Genomic DNA, 19972 nt, shown 5'->3' with positions numbered 1-19972 from the left:
CCGGCACTCATCCCTGCACCCCATCCCTGCACTCATCCCGGCACTCATCCCGGCACTCATCCCTGCACTCATCCCTGCACTCATCCCTGCACTCATCCCGGCACTCATCCCGGCACTCATCCCTGCACTCATCCCTGCACCCCATCCCTGCACTCATCCCTGCACTCATCCCTGCACTCATCCCTGCACTCATCCCAGCACTCCATCCCAGCACTCATCCCTGCACTCATCCCAGCACTCCATCCCAGCACTCATCCCTGCACTCATCCCAGCACTCCATCCCAGCACTCATCCCAGCACTCCATCCCGGCACTCATCCCTGCACCCCATCCCGGCACTCATCCCTGCACTCATCCCGGCACTCCATCCCGGCACTCATCCCTGCACCCCATCCCGGCACTCATCCCGGCACTCCATCCCGGTACTCATCCCTGCACTCATCCCTGCACTCATCCCTGCAGTCATCCCGGCACTCACCCCGGCACTCATCCCTGCACTCATCCCGGCACTCATCCCTGCACTCATCCCTGCAGTCATCCCGGCACTCATCCCTGCACTCATCCCGGCACTCTTCCCTGCACTCATCCCTGCAGTCATCCCTGCACTCATCCCTGCAGTCATCCCGGCACTCACCCCGGCACTCATCCCTGCACTCATCCCGGCACTCATCCCTGCACTCATCCCTGCAGTCATCCCGGCACTCACCCCGGCACTCATCCCTGCACTCATCCCGGCACTCTTCCCTGCACTCATCCCTGCAGTCATCCCTGCACTCATCCCTGCAGTCATCCCGGCACTCACCCCGGCACTCATCCCTGCACTCATCCCGGCACTCTTCCCTGCACTCATCCCTGCAGTCATCCCTGCACTCATCCCTGCAGTCATCCCGGCACTCACCCCGGCACTCATCCCTGCACTCATCCCGGCACTCATCCCTGCACTCATCCCTGCAGTCATCCCGGCACTCATCCCGGCACTCCATCCTGGCACTCATCCCGGCACTCATCCCGGCACTCCATCCTGGCCAGCACACACTGGCTGCACACCTGTGGTGTGCTGGACATACAAAGTCAACAACAGAGGCCTTATCTCGGATCTCTTAGTGCTTTGTACCCAGATGATGGCTGTTACTCAAATAGATACATCAATGCATGTAATTATATTCCATTACAGATTGAGAGAGGGCACAACTGTATGAAAACAAAGCCCTAGCTTAGACTAGAGGCAAAAAAAGAGTTTGGATTTCTTACCCTTTGGGTGGGACCCAGGACACATGGCAAAAACAGAAAACTCAACAGCAGGGCACTTTTAGAATTCGTGAAGCTCCATATTGTAAAGATACTTAACTTTAAAATATCAACATCAATTCAGGTTCATGCATTTCTCTATCTCCAGATAGCATAGGACCTCACATGGGGAATGGAAACAAATCCTATTTAAGCAACCCACAAACACAGACTTTGAAATAACCCACTGTTCTCCAAGCACAGATTCATCCTCCATTTAGGGCCCTGCAACATGAAGTCACCCCTTACTATTTCTGAAAAGGAAGCAGGTGACACGTGCCCTGTGGACCAAGAGTTAGTGATTGACAGTGGGAGTGCTGACCGCTATCCAGGTAAAAGGTTACAGCGACGTCCTCTCCTCAAAGTTTTCTGAAAAAATGTAGGTCGTTAGTTGCCATCACAGTTCACTGTTCACAGTGGCTGAAAGAGAGTATGCCGTTTTTCGGTGTTTTTTTGTTTGTTTGAGATGGAGTCTCGCTCCGTCGCCCAGGCTGGAGTGCAGTGGCTCGATCTCGGCTCCCTGCAATCTCCACCTCTCGGGTTCACGCCATTCTCCTGCCTCAGCCTCCTGTATAGCTGGGACTACAGGCGCCCGCCACCATGCCCGGCTAATTTTTGTATTTTTAGTAGAGACGGGGTTTCACCATGTTGGTCAGGCTGGTCTACAACCCCTGACCTCGTGATCCGCCAGCCTCGGCCTCCCAAAATGCTGGGATTACAGGCGTGAGCCACCGCGCCCGGCCACCTTTTTTACTGTCATCCATTCATGATACATAGCAGACAGCAATCCCTTCAGTTCCACCAGTGCTAACATGTATTTTCATTGCCTGAGTATTAGACTTAGTATTTCATGTTAAATTAAAATCTGACTCTCAACTATTTCGCTACACTCCAGGTACTTCTACTCAGCTAAATCCATAGACACAAGTAGAAGGGAATTTAGACTTTAATCTAGTAGTTACCAGAGTTTTAGATCTCACAGGCTGATAAAATTTTATAAAGACGATTTGGGGCCTGGTGTGGTGGTTGACGCCTGTAATCCCAGCATTTTGGGAGGCCAAGGTGGGAGGATCACCCGAGGTCAGGAGTTGAAGACCAGCCTGGCCAACATGGTTAAACCCTGTCTCTACAAAAATACAAAAATTAGCTGGGCATGATGGCAGATTCCTGTAATCCCAGCTATGCAGGAGGCTGAGGCAGGAGAATCACTTGAACCCAGGAAGCGGAGGTTGCAGTGAGCTGAGACTGCGCCACTGCACTCCAGCCTGGGTGACAGAGCAAGATTTTGTCTCAAAAAAAAAAAAAAAAAAAAAAGATTTGGAAGAACTGTATTGAGTTGCTAACTTTTTATTCACTCAGATGAAGTAATTAGAATACATATCATCCACCTCACCACTGTGATAGAATTCACATGCAAAGTGAATTGTAACAAAACAGCACTCCTCAGCATTTTAATAGAAATAAATTAGCTTCAGGACAAAATTATTACTTTTTTTGTTATTGTGGTTTTCTCTTTTCTCCATCAACCTGTGAAAATGAATACTTTTTCACAGTCTAGCACCAGTTCTTGCATTAGAATTTGAGAACCCCTGACTTAAATCAGTGATTTAAATCCCTCCTGCCCTTATTTACAAAGGAGGAGGCTGGCCCTGAGGGACCGCATGGGCTGCCCCATCAAAGTTTCCAGCTCACAGCCGGGGAATAGCCCTGGTTCAGGCTGGGGCTTCTGAACCCACGTTCAATGCACCTGCCCTCTGCCTTATTGCCACAAGTCTCTGCAGGGCGCAGCAAGGGTCCCCCAACTCTCCGATTATGTGATTGGCACCATACTGTCCAGGGAACACTGAAGGAGGATGGCTGAGGGACACAGAAGGAGAAGCAGGAGGCCTGTCCCTCTCTCTGCAGCCCTCTGCAGTCCACATGCCCTGGGCTGTATTCTGAGACCGGCTCTTCCTCCTGCCGGCACGCCTTGATCTTCAGGTATCCTTTAGTTGGGCCCATTGATTCTTTCAGACCATTGGGAAATATTTTGCTCACTACTAATGCCTATAGTGTCCATTCCTCTGCCTCCCTCTCCTCCATAAAGATGGGGGTCCAGGAGTTGTGGACTTCACTGCCTGTGTTTTCAAAGAATTAAATATGACTTCAAAAGTATCCCAGGATGTTCAAGGTTTTATTGCCAAGTCAGGGTTTAACCTAAAACAAAATAGAGTCACTCGGGAACAGAAAATCAAATACCACATGTTCTCACTTATAAATGGGAGCTAAGATATGGGTACGGAAAGGCATACAGAGTGGGTACGATGGACATTGGGGACTTGCAACAGGGGAGGGAGGGATGAAAAATCACCTGTCGGGTACAATGTACACTATTCCAAGGACGAGTACAATGTGCACTATTCCAGGGACGGGTACAGTGTGCACTCTTCCAGGGACGGGTACAATGTACACTCTTCCAGGGATGGGTACAGTGTGCACTCTTCCAGGGACGGGTACAGTGTACACTATTGCAGGGACGGGTACAGTGCACACTATTGCAGGGACAGGTACAGTGTACACTATTCCAGGGACGGGTACAATGTGCACTATCCAGGGACGGGTACAATGTGCACTATCCAGGGGCGGGTACAATGTGCACTATCCAGGGACGGGTACAGTGTACACTATTCCAGGGATGGGTACAATGTGCACTATCCAGGGATGGGTACAATGTACATTCCAGGGATGGGTACAATGTACACTATTCCAGGGACGGGTACAATGTACACTATTCCAGGGACGGGTACAGTGTACACTATTCCAGGGACGGGTACAATGTACACTATTCCAGGGACGGGTACAGTGTACACTATTCCAGGGACGGGTACAGTGTACACTATTCCAGGGACGGGTACAGTGTACACTATTCCAGGGACGGGTACAGTGTACACTATTCCAGGGACGGGTACAGTGTACACTATTCCAGGGACGGTACAGTGTACACTATTCCAGGGATGGGTACAATGTGCACTATCCAGGGACGGGTACAATGTGCACTATCCAGGGACGGGTACAGTGTACACTATTCCAGGGATGGGTACAATGTGCACTATCCAGGGACGGGTACAATGTACATTCCAGGGATGGGTACAATGTACACTATTCCAGGGATGGGTACAATGTACACTATTCCAGGGATGGGTACAATGTACACTATTCCAGGGACGGGTACAATGTACACTATTCCAAGGACGGGTACAGTGTACACTATTCCAGGGATGGGTACAGTGTACACTATTCCAGGGATGGGTACAGTGTACACTATTCCAGGGATGGGTACAGTGTACACTATTCCAGGGATGGGTACAATGTGCACTATCCAGGGACGGGTACAATGTGCACTATCCAGGGACGGGTACAGTGTACACTATTCCAGGGACGGGTACAATGTGCACTATCCAGGGACGGGCACAATGTGCACTATCCAGGGACGGGTACAATGTACATTCCAGGGATGGGTACAATGTACACTATTCCAGGGATGGGTACAATGTACACTATTCCAGGGACGGGTACAATGTGCACTATCCAGGGACGGGTACAATGTACATTCCAGGGATGGGTACAATGTACACTAGTCCAGGGACGGGTACAATGTACACTATTCCAGGGACGGGTACAATGTACACTATTCCAGGGACGGGTACAATGTGAACTATCCAGGGACGGGTACAATGTGCACTATCCAGGGATGGGTACAATGTGCACTATCCAGGGACGGGTACAATGTACATTCCAGGGATGGGTACAATGTACACTATTCCAGGGACGGGTACAATGTACACTATTCCAGGGACGGGTACAATGTGCACTATTCCAGGGATGGGTACAGTGTACACTATTCCAGGTATGGGTACAATGTACATTCCAGGGATGGGTACAATGTACACTATTCCAGGGACGGGTACAGTGTACACTATTCCAGGGACGGGTACAATGTACATTATTCCAGGGACGGGTGCAGTGTACACTATTGCAGGGACGGGTACAGTGTACACTATTCCAGGGATGGGTACAATGTACACTATTCCAGGGACGGGTACAATGTACACTATTCCAGGGACGGGTACAATGTACACTATTCCAGGGACGGGTACAATGTGCACTATCCAGGGACGGGTACAATGTGCACTATCCAGGGACGGGTACAATGTGCACTATCCAGGGACGGGTACAATGTACACTATTCCAGGGATGGGTACAATGTGCACTATTCCAGGGATGGGTACAGTGTACACTATTCCAGGGACGGGTACAATGTACATTCCAGGGACGGGTACAATGTACACTATTCCAGGGACGGGTACAATGTACACTATTCCAGGGACGGGTACAGTGTACACTATTCCAGGGACGGGTACAGTGTACACTATTCCAGGGACGGGTACAGTGTACACTATTCCAGGGACGGGTACAGTGTACACTATTCCAGGGACGGGTACAGTGTACACTATTCCAGGGACGGGTACAGTGTACACTATTCCAGGGATGGGTACAATGTGCACTATCCAGGGACGGGTACAGTGTGCACTATCCAGGGACGGGTACAATGTACACTATTCCAGGGACGGATACAATGTACACTATTCCATGGACGGGTACAGTGTACACTGTTCCAGGGACGGGTACAGTGTGCACTATCCAGGGACGGGTACAATGTACACTATTCCAGGGACGGGTGCACTAAAAGCCCAGACTTCACCACTGCACAATTCATCCATGTAACCAAAAACCACTGGTACCCTTAAAGCCCTTGAAATAATAAATTTTTTAAAATAAAAGAAAATGAGAGATTCTCTGGCATACAGTGCTAGTGGCATACTGCATTTGGGAATTTTAGATTTAAGCAATAGAAAAAGACTCTGGTTCATTCAAGTGGAAAGGGACTGTATTGGAAAGGGTATCGGGTGTCCTGGTGGAATCACTGGAGAATGAGGCCACTTAGGAGCACCACCCAGCCATAGCCCAGAACCTCCGTGGCTGCTGCTGGGACCAGCAGCTGTTTACAGTGCGGTCCCCAGAGCTTCCAGAACCTCTGCAGCGGCCACACCCATCCTCAGCACGGAGCTGGCCTCACCCCTGCTACCTCCCATCAGCCACTTCCAGTCCACAGCCTGGGCTAGGGCTGGGGAGCAGGCGGAGCCTGGGCCACCGCTCACTGTGGGAGTCCGGGCAGGTGCTCTCCAGCACTTTTATCCTGTACTATACGAGGCAGGCTTTTCCTCCACAGGGCAGGGGGTTCCTGAAATGGACAAGCTGAGATGCTGAGCAGCCAAAAAGAACAGCAGATGTAGGGTTTTCTTTTAAATTAACTTCTCCGAAAGTTGGGGAGGTGGAAAATCTCTTTCAGAGTAGTCAACACAATCCGTGGACTTGGGCCCAGATTTGATCGTTGTTCGAATATTTTTTTCTTGCTTTAGAGAATCCTCTCCTAACAGAGGCTCAGTGCCTATGGATGCCCACCTTAGGGTCACCCGCAATGACTTGCTGGACTCCCTTTTCTTGGCGACTGTGTGAACCCCAGAGCTCCGCTGGGGCTGCTGAGATCTGACAGGGGGTCTGGCGTGCCCAGGAGGGTCTGTTGAGGGCTTGTGAACCATCTCAGAGAATTCTCTTGGTGGGATTTCACTGTGGCACATGAAGCTGTTCTTTTTCTTTTCTTGCATTTCAGCTCCCTTCAGGCTCATTGTAGTCAAAGTCCTTACAAGTGGAGAATGCTAAGCTGTTCAACAGGGTGGGCTACTCAGGTGTCTGGGCGGGGCCTCTAGCAAGGAAGACTTCAACCTGGGCCTTTCCCAAGGCAGGCAACTCCAGAGAGAGTTGACCCCGGCTCAGACTTCCCAAACTTTCCACTCAACTGCTCCTGAAGGCTGAAGGCGAGAGAGCAAAGAACCCCAAAGGGCAGGGATGTCTAGCCAGAAGGGAGACAACATTTCTTTGAAGGCAAGTTCCATCTTGCAAATCCGTGCAGATTTTGAGAGTGCCGCAATGTCTGTGTGTAAGCGCGGCCTGCAGAGCCTGGAGATTTTCTTTGTGGCTGGAGGGCTGCCATTTCAAAGTCGCCAGCAGTTTCTGCACTGGAGGTCGAAGCTCTTAATGCCCTAGAAAGGCTTCTTTTGTTTTGAGAAAATGAACCAGGCGGGGTCTTTGGGAGCCATGAATTCGAGGCATGTTCATTATTCTCCTGGGGCCCCCTGCACGCCCTGAGTGCATTTGAGAGTGCCCGCTGAACTGCACCCTGCAGAGTTAGGAGAAACATTTTGTTCTTCTCCCCACATGCAGACTTGGCCTGAGCAGGAAACTGTTGTTGCTCTTGGGAAATGCTTGTGTGCCTTTTGGTCTAAGCTTGCTCACAGGAGGCCTGCAGCCAATGCTGGACTCTGCCCCCAGATCTGGCCTCTATCTCGCCTCACACTGGAGAGAGATGGTGACAAGAACAGTCCAGATGCAGCATGGTGCAACCTGGACTGATTTGTTAAAATTGTGATAAAATGTGCATAAGATAAAAGTCCCCATTGTATTCATTTTTAAGTGTGCAGTTCTGTGGCCTGATACACATTCACATTTTTCTACAGCCAGCACCGTGCCCTAGCTCCAAAACTTTTTCATCCAACCAACTGAAGCTTCCTCTGTACCTGCTAAACCCTAATTCCCCCTCCCCTTCCCGCCAGGCCCTGACAACCACCAGTCTATGTCTTGTCTCTATGAATGTGACTACTCCATGTACCTCCTAGAACTGGAGTTGACAGCGTTTGTCCTCCTGGATGGATTCCTTTTTCTTTTTGTAGAAACAGCGTCTTCCTACGTTGCCCAGGCGGGTGTCGAATTACTGGCTCCAGTGATCTCCCGCCTTGGCCCACCAAAGTGCTGGGATGACAGGTGCGAGCCACTGCACCTGGCCTGGACGGATTCTTATTGGCATCTGAGACGGAATGGACTGGGCTTTGTGAAATTCATCATCAGTGACTCTATTGACTGGCACCGGCCGGCAGAGACCAGATCCTGTGGGTCGGAGTGGCTGTTTCCTTCTGAACAAATAGATGTTTCCACTGTTAGTCATCCTGAAAAGAGTTTAATCCCAGAGTACAAAAAGAAGTGGACTGAGACTGGGGAAAGTAAGGCTTTCCTCTTTGCAGCTTGCTTGGCCTTCATTCTAAGGTGTGGAGCTACCTGGGGATTCTTCCTGGTGGGGTGTGGGAGGTGGCACCTGTGCCCATGGAGGGAAGCCTGCTGCAGGCAGTAGAGCAATTGTGAGGGCAGCCAAGCCCTCTTAGTGCAGGCATCTCTTACGCTCTGTGTGGTCCTCCAGCTAGCCCCAAGCCTCGGCACCACGTGCTTACATCAGCTCATCATCTCAGCCAAGCTGCAGGGATGGGAGAGGTGGATGTCCTGGCCACCAGGCTTCAGGTGGGAGGCAGTGGGGGGCATCAGCTGGGCCCCACCGGGCAGACCTGTCATGAAGGTACAGAGGCCAGAGACAACACAGATAAAAAAGTGAAGCCAAGCGAGATGCCCCAGAGTACCGCGGGCAGCGTGCTGGAGCATTCACGGAAGTTCCAGCAAGCAGCCTGGTGTGAGCTCACAACATCATCACTTCCATCTGAAAAGAGAAGGATAATTTACTTTTTAGACACAGGCTTGTGTCTAAAGAGGCCAGAGACACTGAGTTAAACACATCTGACTTAATATCATAATCTTTCAAATTATTTTCCATGAACTAAAGTGACGCTCAAGGAAGACCATCCCTGCAACCCGCCTCTACTCACCCTGCCCCAGCACCCTGGCTGGAGACACAGAGCCCTGGGTTCATTCCAAAATGCAATGACGATTTGCTTTCACACTCAAAATATGGGAAAGACTTTAGAGTGTGCGGTCGTTCCCGTTTCTGTGTAGCTTACATCAGGGCGGGTATCTCCGGGGCCCTATTCAACATTGTGCTCAAGCAACCCCAAGCAGTATTCAGGAGCCACTTGGAAGGAGCTGCAAGGGTTTAAGCAGTTAATGAACATTAAAATCATATAGTAGAAAATAAAACCTCGAACACGGGGTTTTAGTATCTGCGGAATCTGATGGGTTTGAAGATAAAGTGCCCACAGAGAAGCCACAGCTTCAAGACTCTTTGTGGTATAGTTATTCAGGGAGCTTGCCAATTGTGAGCTGCAAAATCATAACATTAATACTTAATAATAGGCTTATTCCTGTTACACTTTATTATCCCAATCATGTTCCCAGCTATTATCTCCTTTCTCCCCTTATACCATCCCTGGGGAGAGGCTGACATAAATTATTATCCCTCCTTTATGGGGGAAGGCATTAAAGCACAGAGAGATTAAATGACATGCCTGAGGCTCTAAAATTAGCGTGCAGCACAAGCGAGGTGAGAGCTTGTGTGTCTGTTTCCCCCAATGTTCCTCTGCTTCTCTGGCTAGCTCTGGGTATCCAACCTCTCTAGGTCCAAACATCTCAGCCACCCTCATAAATAGCCATGAAGTCTTGGGAAAGCCTGCTGCTCTGCACCCGGGCCTGTTTCCACCTCACATTAACGTGCCTTTAGAGCAATGTCTAGGAGCCACCTCTTCTCAGAGGCTTCCCTACCCACCTCCTGCTGAGATGGTCGCCACTTCTGGCAACCTTCCGCCACACCTGGAATTAGCCCCACACCAACAGCGCGGGGCGTGTAATTACACGCTTTCTGGAATTATGTGCTCATGGCTTGCCAACCAAAGGGTGAGCTTTCTGAGGGTTGGCCTCCAGCTGCATCCCATGCGTCTTCTTTGGTGTCCTTCAAGGCCTCTGGAAGCAAGTTGGGCAGCACAGGGGCCTAATAAACTTGCTCAGTGATGTGTTGGGTGCGGTAGGACATGAGTGATGGGCAAGATGGATTCTCTGTGAAAGCTCCGCTGCTTGTTCCAGCCCCTCTCCGTCCGCTGCTCCATTTCATTCCGCACACATAGCTATCACTACCACTGTGCTATGCATCTGTCTGTCTGCACGTTTACGGCTGTCTCTCCCACTGCAGTGTCAGCTCCAGGGGAGCAAGGCCCTTCTTGCTTCTCCAGATCCTCACACACATAGCAGCCGCTTGTTCCATCGGGATGTGTATCCCTCCAAGTCTCATGATGTGATCCCCAGTGTTGGAGGTGGGGCCTAGTGAGAGGTGTTTGCGTCATGGGGGCTGATCTCTCTTGAATGGCTTGGTGCTATCCTGGCAAGAGCGAGTGAATTCGTGTGAGATCTAGTTGTTTAAAGAGTGCAGCACCTCCAGCTTCTCTCTCACTCTGCTTTCACCATAGGATGCACCTGCTCCCCTTCCCCTTCTCCCTCAATTGCTTGTAAGCTTCCTCAGGCCCTCAAGTGGCACAGATGTCGGCGCCATGCTTCCTGTATGGCCTGTAGAATCGTGAGCCAATTCAAACTTTTTTCTTTACAAATTGCCTAGCCGCAGGTGTTCCTTTATAGCAGGGGTCTCCAACTCCCAGAACCAGGAGGTTAGGAACCAGGCTGCAGAGCAGGAGGTGAGCAGCAGGCAAGCGAGTGAGTGAAGCCTCCTCTGTATTCACAGCCACTCCCCATCACTCACATACCGCTTGAGCTCTGCCTTCTGTCAGATCAGCGGCAGCATTAGATTCTCAAAGAAGCGTGAACCCTTTTGTGAACTGCGCATGCAAGGGATCTAGGTCATGTGCTCCTTAAGAGAATCTAGTGCCTGATGATCTGTCACCGTCTCCCATCACCCCCAGATGGGACCATCTAATTGCAGGAAAGCAAGCTCAGGGTTCCCACTGATTCTATACTATCATGAGTTGTATAATTATTTAATTATATATTACAATGTAATAATTATAGAAATAAAATGCACAATAAATGAATCATCCTGAAACCACCTCCCACTTCCATGGCCTGTGGCAAATTCGCCTTCCATGAAACCAGTCCTTGGTGCCAAAGAAGTTGGGGGACTGGTGTTTTTTTTTTTTTTTTTTTTTTTTGAGACAAAGTTTTTGCTCTTGTTGCCCAGGCTGGAGTGCAATGGCGCAATCTCGGCTCACTGCAACCTCCACCTCCCAGGTTCAAGTGATTCTCCTGCCTCAGCCTCCCGAGTAGCTGGGATTACAGGCGTGCACCACCATACCCAGCTAGTTTTTTGTATTTAGTAGAGATGGGGTTTCACCATGTTGGTCGGTCTGGTCTTGAACTCCTTACCTCAGGTGATCCACCTGCCTTGGGCTCCCAAAGTGCTGGGATTACAGGCGTGAGCCACCATGCCTGACCAGGGACTGCTGTTTTATAGTAACAACCAGACTAACACAGTGCTCAAACACTTCTTTTTTTTTTTTTTTTTTGAGACGGAGTCTCGCTCTGTCCCCCAGGCTGGAGTGCAGTGGCACGATCTTGGCTCACTGCAAGCTCCGCCTCCCGGGTTCACGCCATTCTCCTGCCTCAGCCTCCCAAGCAGCTGGGACTATAGGCGCCTGCCACCATGCCCGGCTAATTTTTTGTATTTTTAGTAGAGATGGGGTTTCACCGTGTTCGCCAAGATGGTCTCGATCTCCTGACCTCGTGATCTGCCCGCCTTGGCCTCCCAAAGTGCCGAGATTACAGGCGTGAGCCACCGTGCCCAGGCTCAAACACTTCTTGAATGAATGAATGAAGGTCCAGACCAGTACTCCACTTGGCATGCTCACCAGCCCATTTGCATCCAAATCACCTAAGACGCTTGTTTAAAATGCAGGTTCTTGGGCCTCATCTCACAACCTCCAAATTAGAATTTCTGGAGGTGGGATCCAGTGTGTAGCCATCATTTTGATATATGTTAAAGCTGAGACGTGGTGCCCATTTTATAGATGAGAAGGGTGAGTCTCAGAAAGAGGCTTGCTCAAGGTTGCCAGACAGGTTATGGCCAAGTTGTTATCGGAACCCAGATTTCAAACTCTCCATCTGGAGCTCTATTCCTCTAGGCTGCCTCATCTGTGTGATGGTAACATTTTCAGAAGGATCAAGTCCGTAGTTTGTGTGAGGTCATTTGATGTTCAGAACAACCCAGTGTGGTAGATACTATCATGACCTGCCGCGTAAAGACCAGAACTGAGAGCAGTGGCTGGCACTGAGGCGTGACCACCCAGCCTCCCGTGGGGTGGGGCGACTGCCTGACTCTTGCAAATACAAGGCCCTTGCTTGCTCCGGACACAGCACTGCTTTCAGTGATGGCATTTTTTTTTTTTTTTTCAGATAAAGATAACTAAAAATCGCTTGGGTAGGTAAGCTGTAGATAATGTTCAAATTCTGTATATGCAAAGGAATGGATGTCTTCAGTTGGGTGCATCCATACAAGAAAAAAATATATAATTAAAAAGATTTAGACTCCGGGATATTCTTCTCCAGTTGTCTACCAGTGATTCCAGGGGAACCCCTCCCTTAAGTTGGAAAAAAAATCAGGATACAAAGGATAAGACCTCTTCTTCCTGCCAGGAAGTGTGTGTTCTTCAAGCTCAGAGGGCAGGAGGGCTCAACACATGCCCGGGGCCAAGGCTGAGTTCCCCAGAATTCCTCAGGAGGTCTGGGACCAGTGAACCTGCCCGACTGCCCTTCTCCCTGCCCTCCTCCCTCCACACACACATGTGCCCTGTCCACTTGTGCATTTGAGCATCTGTGGGAATACTTCTGAGTACATTCAAAGAGGAAGCCAGAGGGCATGCTCCAAACCCATGCCCTGGGTTGGCCCTTCCCACTCAAGGCTCTTTCCCAGGCAGGAATTCTTCCTCGCCTGCTGGTCTGAGGGTCACGAAAAGAAGGACTCTTCCATGTACTCACCGGTCTCTGCTGACACAAGCCGCCTCTGTGCATCTGGCAACAAGAGCCGGGAGAAAGGAACCCATGGGTGTGGGTGGCTCTATTTCTGGGCACACAGGTGGCTTCTTGGCTTCCCGGGCAGGATGCAGAGCACCCTGGAGACCAGTCCCGGCTTTGAGAGGAGCGATGGTGTCTCTAAGCGCCTGCCTGCACTCCCAGGATGTAGCCTCTTCTCCAGAAGAGGAGGAGGAGCTCACCAACTTGGATATTTCTATGGGCCGAATCGTGTCCCCCGAAATTCCTGTGTTGAAGCTCTAAACCCCAATACCCCAGATTGGGACTGCATTTGGAGACAGGCCTTTTAAGAGGTGATGGTTAAGATGAGGCCGTCAGGGCAGGCCCTGATCCAGTGTGACTGGTGTTCTTCTAAGAGGAAATGTACATGCACAGAGACAGCAGAAACGTGCGCACGCAGAGGAAAGGCCCTGTGAGGACGCAGGGGAGACGGCGATTCCTGGCAAGCCAAGGAGGGGCCTCCGGAGAAGTTAGCCCCACTGACAACCTGACCTGGGACTTGGAGCCTCCAGGACTCTGAGAAGTCACTTTCTGTCACGTAAGCCACTCCACCTGTGTTTTCTCATTAAGGCTGCTCTAGCAAATGAATACAAAATACAGGACCAAGAAGTCCTGATGGTTGTGAATCTGTTTTGTCTTTTCACATGTATGGGATGTCTTAGGTCTTCTCTGGGCTGAGGTCTGCTGGTGGATGGGTTCACACTGCAGGCATTCCTCCTGGGAGCTTTCCTGGGCCTTCTCTCTTGAGTCCCAACCTCAACCATCCCTCCATGCTGACAATGCCCAAATTCCCAGCTCTGACTTCTCCAGCCTGTATTTCAGCTTACGCCTCCCATTGTCACACACAAGTCTGAACAGGAATTTATTATCCGAACTTCCAAACCCACTCCTCCTTCCAGTGAATGGCATCAGCATTCTGCCCTGCAGGCTTGAAAAGGCAAGTATCGTGGGGTGCCTTGAGAGTGGCGCCTGGAGCCACTGTCTTTCCAGAAGTTACTGAACTATTTTCAAACTGTGCATTGAAGATCCGTTTGTAGCACAGCGATTTCTACTGTGTGACACTGAAGTTGAGTCGCTGTCCCCAGTTCAGGGGATTGCATCCAAAACATAATCATCAAGCCCTCCCATCTCGAGGGCAACTTGTCTGGAATCACAGTCCCTGTCTTGGTTTCTGGTACCTCTTCCTTGTTTCAGTTCTTCATCTCCATGTTACCAGACTGTTGAAAGGCTTTCCAAGAGGCTGGGTGTCCCTGGTTTCAACTCTAGATATTTATGCCCCTGCCAGAATAATCTTCTGGATTTACTTTGAAGGCTTTTGATTATGTGCAGGATAAAATCTAAATCCCTTTCAATGGCATTCAAGGCCCTCCAGCTCTGATCCTAACCGGCCCTCCCAAGGCTGTTTCCCATTCTTCCTCTTCTCACACTGCATCCTCTCAGTCAACAGACACAGCCAGGCTTAAAGCCGGACAGCCTGGGTTCAAATCCTGGCTTTGCCACTTACTTGCTGTGTGACCTGGCGGGGGTTTCTTAAGCACTGGGTATTAATATCAATATCTAACTCTAACCCAGCACTTAGCTTGTATCAGGCCCCATGACAAGGATCTCATTGATTATTTTGCTTAATTCTCCTGCCAGCCTGATTCTGTAGGGAACCCTAGGTCTTACTATTATCTCCCTTCTATGTAGAAGCCATTTAGGTGACTTGACCAAGGCTTGAAGCCTCAGTTTTTGCATCTGTAAAATGAAGATAATCATTGTTTCTCCCCGTGTTAGTCAGGACTTTACGCAGTTGCAAGTGACAGAAACCAACTCTAAGGAGCTTAAGCAAAACAAAGGAGACGCTCCTTCCGGGGCCAAGGGACGTCCTCGGTCCGCTCCAGCTCTGCCCTCGCCTGATCCAGCCTCCCACGGATGGACGTTCTTAGGATGCAGAAATCCAGCCTCACATGATCCCTGATGCGTATGATCTCAGAAGGCAGGATACCCTCTCTCCCAGGGCCCAGAGTCACCCCTGAGAAGGACCCTGATAACCCAGGTCAAGGCGCCAGCCCTGCATGCGGGAAGGGAGCCCGTGTTTAGAGGTTCCACTGGGCAGTTCCCCAAAGGAAAAGATTCTGGGGCTGCTCAAAACTAACAAGCATTTGCTAACTTGGTAAATTTATTCAACTGAATAGTTTTGGAGTGCCTGCCATGTGCTGGTGTGGGGAACCAGTATGGAGCCCACGTGGAGGGAACTCCATGAAGGCACCACTCCTGGTGGCTCCTCCAGGAGACATGCCATACATTGAACAGGGGTCAGCTCAGATTTCTCCTGCCAACACCAGGAAACACCTCCATCCCTGGGCCTATGGTTTACAATGCGGTGCCCACGTCACCCCTCCCCTCCTCCCCTGTGACATAGGATGGGTGTGTGTGTGTCTCAGCGCACATGGCAGGACCTGTGCTCTGCATCCCTAAGCAGTCTCAGATAAGGGCTATGCTTACTAGATGCACTGATGAAAGGATGGAGAGGCGCACTGGGCTTTTTTTGCCTCAAAACTGGCATGGAAGATTCAGGTTGTATCACAGTTCAAATGCAGAAACATGAAGCTGCTTTGTATCAATATGCTTTTCTTTGATTTTGCTTCATCCACTTTATGGAACATCAGAGTGTCTCAGTGCAGAGGTCCCTGTGGGTCAGCGTGTCCCCAGAACCTGCATCTGTACAACACTCCTCTCCCAGGATCTACTGCATGCGTCCCCAACCCCATGCACACCAGGCGCCAACACGCATGGCCACGCGTCCCCCACCCCGTACACACCAGGCGCCAACACGCATGGCCACGCGTCCCCCCACCCCATACACACCAGGCACCAACACGCATGGGCACGCGTCCCCCCACCCCATACACACCAGGCACCAACACGCATGGCCACGCGTCCCCCCACCCCATACACACCAGGCACCAACACGCACGGGCACATGTCCCCCCCATCCCCATACACACCAGGCACCAACACGCATGGCCACGCGTCCCCCACTCCATACACACCAGGCACCAACACGCATGGCCACGCGTCGCCCGATCTCATACACACCAGGCGCCAACACGCATGGCCACGTGTCACCCCATCTCATACACACCAGGCGTCAACATGCATGGCCACGTGTCGCCCCATCTCATACACACCAGGCGTCAACATGCATGGTCACGCGTCGCCCCATCTCATACACACCAGGCGCCAACATGCATGGCCACGCATCCCCCCACCCCATACACACCAGGCACCAACACGCACGGGCACATGTCCCCCCCATCTCATACACACCAGGCACCAACACGCATGGCCACGTGTTGCCCCATCTCATACACACCAGGCATCAACATGCATGGTCACGCGTCGCCCCACCCCATACACACCAGGCGCCAACATGCATGGCCACGCGTCCCCCCACCCCATACACACCAGGCACCAACACGCATGGCCACGTGTCGCCCCATCTCATACACACCAGGCGCCAACACACATGGCCACGCGTCCCTCCACCCCATACACACCAGGCGCCAACATGCATGGCCACGTGTCGCCCCATCTCATACACACCAGGCGCCAACACGCACGGGCACAGTGCACCCTGTTCAGTGGTGTCATTCAAGGACCTTTGGTGGCTATTTATTTTTTAGATATAATTCACACACCATAACATGGGCCTTTGAAAGGTACCGTTCAGTGGTTTTAATCCTCGCAACATTGTGCAACCATCACAGGACCCAATTCCAGCACGTTCTCTCCATCCTGAAAGGAAACCCACATCTGCTGAGACAGCTGCGCTCCATTCCCTGTCCTCCCCGTCCCCTTCACTAATCTGCTTTCTGTCTCTATGCATTTGCCTGTTCTGGACATTTCACACAAAGGGAATGGCTCGTTCAATACACGGCATGAGTGACGGGCTTTTTCACTCGGCATCGTGTTTCAAGGCCCTTCCGTGTTTCGTGTGAGTCCGCACCTCAGGCCTTTTCACGTCTGAATAATAGTTCGCTGTCTGGATAGACCACATCTTGCCTCACCATGGATGTTTGGGCTGCGTCTATGTTTTGGCTCTTGTGAATAATGCTGCCACCAACATTTGGGTACAGGTTCTTGCGTGGACATGTGCTCTGAGTTTCCTTGAGTGTATGTCTCGGAGTGGAGTGGCTGGGCCATATGGTGACTCGATGTTTGACTCCTGGAGGAAGCACATGTCACATTCCCACCAACAATGCCTGAGGCTCCCATTTTCCCACATCCCCACCAACACTTGTTAGTGTGCACTTTTGCTGGTAGCCCTTCTAGCAGGTGCGCCCAGGGGTCTGGCTTCCTCACACAGTGGTGAACGGCTCCTCATGCACCATGCCAGTCCTGCCTCTCCCCAGCATTTCAGGCCGGCTTCAGCTTCGTCTCCTCCGGGAGGCTCTCCGTCACCACTCTGGCCCTCTGGATCTTGTTTGTGACTTTTTCCAAAAGGACTTGAAAGGGCACGCCACCTGTCTGTCTTGAGGCTTCGATTTTATTCTGCCTGAAGTTCCTGTTCTGGCTTTTTGGAAGAATCTCTCCTCCTGCCCTGCCACTTTTCTGACCAAATATTGCTTCTCCTTTGAGATCTAGCTTCTCCTCTGCCTCAGATCCTGGAATCTTTGTCCCAGGCTGGGTGCTCACTCTTTCCTGTGAGCCACCACTCTGCTCCACAATAGTAACCAGCATTTTATTTATTTATTTTCTGAGACAGGGTGTCACTCTGTCACCCAGGCTGGAGTACAGTGGTGCAATCATGGCTCACTGTAGCCTTGACCTTCCAGGTTCAAACAATCCTCCCACCTCAGCTTCCTGAGTAGCTGGGACTACAGTCGCGTGCCACCACGCCTGGCTAATTTTTGTATCTTTTGTAGAGACGACATTTTGCCAAGTTGCCCAGGCTGGTCTCAAACTCCTGGGTTCAAGCAATTCACTCATCTTGGCTTCCCAAAGTGCTGGGATTACAGGCATGAGCCACTGTGCCCAGCCTGCAGGGACAAGGTCCTGATCATTGTGCTATCCAGGGGCTCCATGGAGTTTGGTAACTGCCCCGTGCTTGGAAACCCTGTCACTCACAGCAGCTGTGAACTTATCCCCCAGTTCCACAGTCCTGAAGATCTCAGCAGTGAGCCTTCACCCCCTGCAGGGGATCGTGACCTATAACCTGCCCAATCCAACGCTCTTCCCAGGAACAGCCTTGCCCATGGGTGGACCAGGCAGCTGCCCATCTGGTCTTCTCTGGGGGTCTCAGGCAAAATATTTCCCCCCCCACCCCCCGCAGCCTGCCAGGAATGCCTGCTTTGCCAGCAGGATTTTGCTTCTTTGAGTTAAGGATGAAGGAGCAAGAATCACAGCACCTTGAGGTGGTCTTAATTTGCACTACAGCCTCACACTTACTACCTCTCGTGTCTACCCCTGCCACCATGGAGAGATTTTCCCTCAATTCTCTTTCTTCTTCATTCTGTGATGCATTCCCTCACTCCTGGACTTTGAATAGAGAAAATAGACATTAGCTGCTATGTAGCATAATATGATTTGGGAATCATGATATAATCCAAAATCTCACCAAATATGTGAAAACTGCCTCCAGAAAATAGCAACGATCCTTCTGCGTCTGCTCTTACATCACAGAAGATGGAAAGGGCACCCATTTAGTGGTCTCTATTAACCGCAAGTAGCCCTGGGAGGGTAACACATTAAAATGCTGTCATTCAAGTATAAACATGTTCATGGGGACCTTTGCAGAAGACCTTTGGCCAAGAGCATGGGTTCAGAACGAGTTAGGGATAAGAGACACAGTGGGAAAGCTAATGTTTTGGGAAAGCCTAAATTTATGCACAATTCTGCATGATTTTGACAGAGTAATTAACTCTGAGTCTGACCCTGTTGGGACTGTGGAAAACCACAGAGGAAGAATAGAAGCTTGGCAGAGGGTGGGATGGGGCAGTTGGAAGGATAGGGATGATGTGGAGATGGAGTCAACCTACTCAGTGCCAAAACCGTGGCCAGGTGCAAGGTGGGACACTCTACAGAGTGCCACCAGAGTCTGCTGCTCTCCTCTTTCTACCCATCATCCCGTCATCATTTCTGCAAGAGCAAGAATAGATGGGTAGGAAGAGAGGAAGGAAATCCTCAAGGCCAGCAACACCCACAGGAGCAAAACAAGCTTTAACTTACAAATAACCTACATGTGGCCTGAGGGGTGTTTCCAGGCAGATGCCATTCATTGCAGAGCTGTTGACAGCCAACCATGTTCAAATACATCTGGAGCACATCTCTCTGCTGTGTACACTCTGAGCAGTATTTGGGGAAATCTTAGTGCAGCCTATGCCTGAAGTTAAAAATTGATGCCAGTGGAATGGAATTGAACAGATGCAAGGGCTTCGCTCAAGCAGCGACTCAAACAGCCTGCCTACCTTTTTTCTTTCCTTTCTCTCTTCCTTCCTTCCCCCTTTCCTTTTCCTTCTTTTCTTACTTTCTCTCTTTTTTACTTTTCATTTTGAAATAACTTTAAACTCATCAAAAAGTTGTACAAAGAACTCCTGTATGCCCTTTATTCACTAACATTTATCATTGTGCTACATCTGTCTTACCATTTTCTCTCTCTTTACAGCTATTTTTTTCTGAGCCATGTAAGAGTAGTAGGCAATACATACATCATCCCTTAATTCTTCTGTGTATTTTCTAAAGGAAAAAGGACAATTTTAAACGTAACCACAGTACCATTATCACATTCAGGACACTTAACA

This window comes from Pan paniscus, chromosome 3 (genome assembly GCF_029289425.2).
Source record: "Pan paniscus chromosome 3, NHGRI_mPanPan1-v2.0_pri, whole genome shotgun sequence".
Lineage (NCBI taxonomy): Eukaryota > Metazoa > Chordata > Mammalia > Primates > Hominidae > Pan > Pan paniscus.
Note: the sequence above shows the minus strand (reverse complement) of the source record.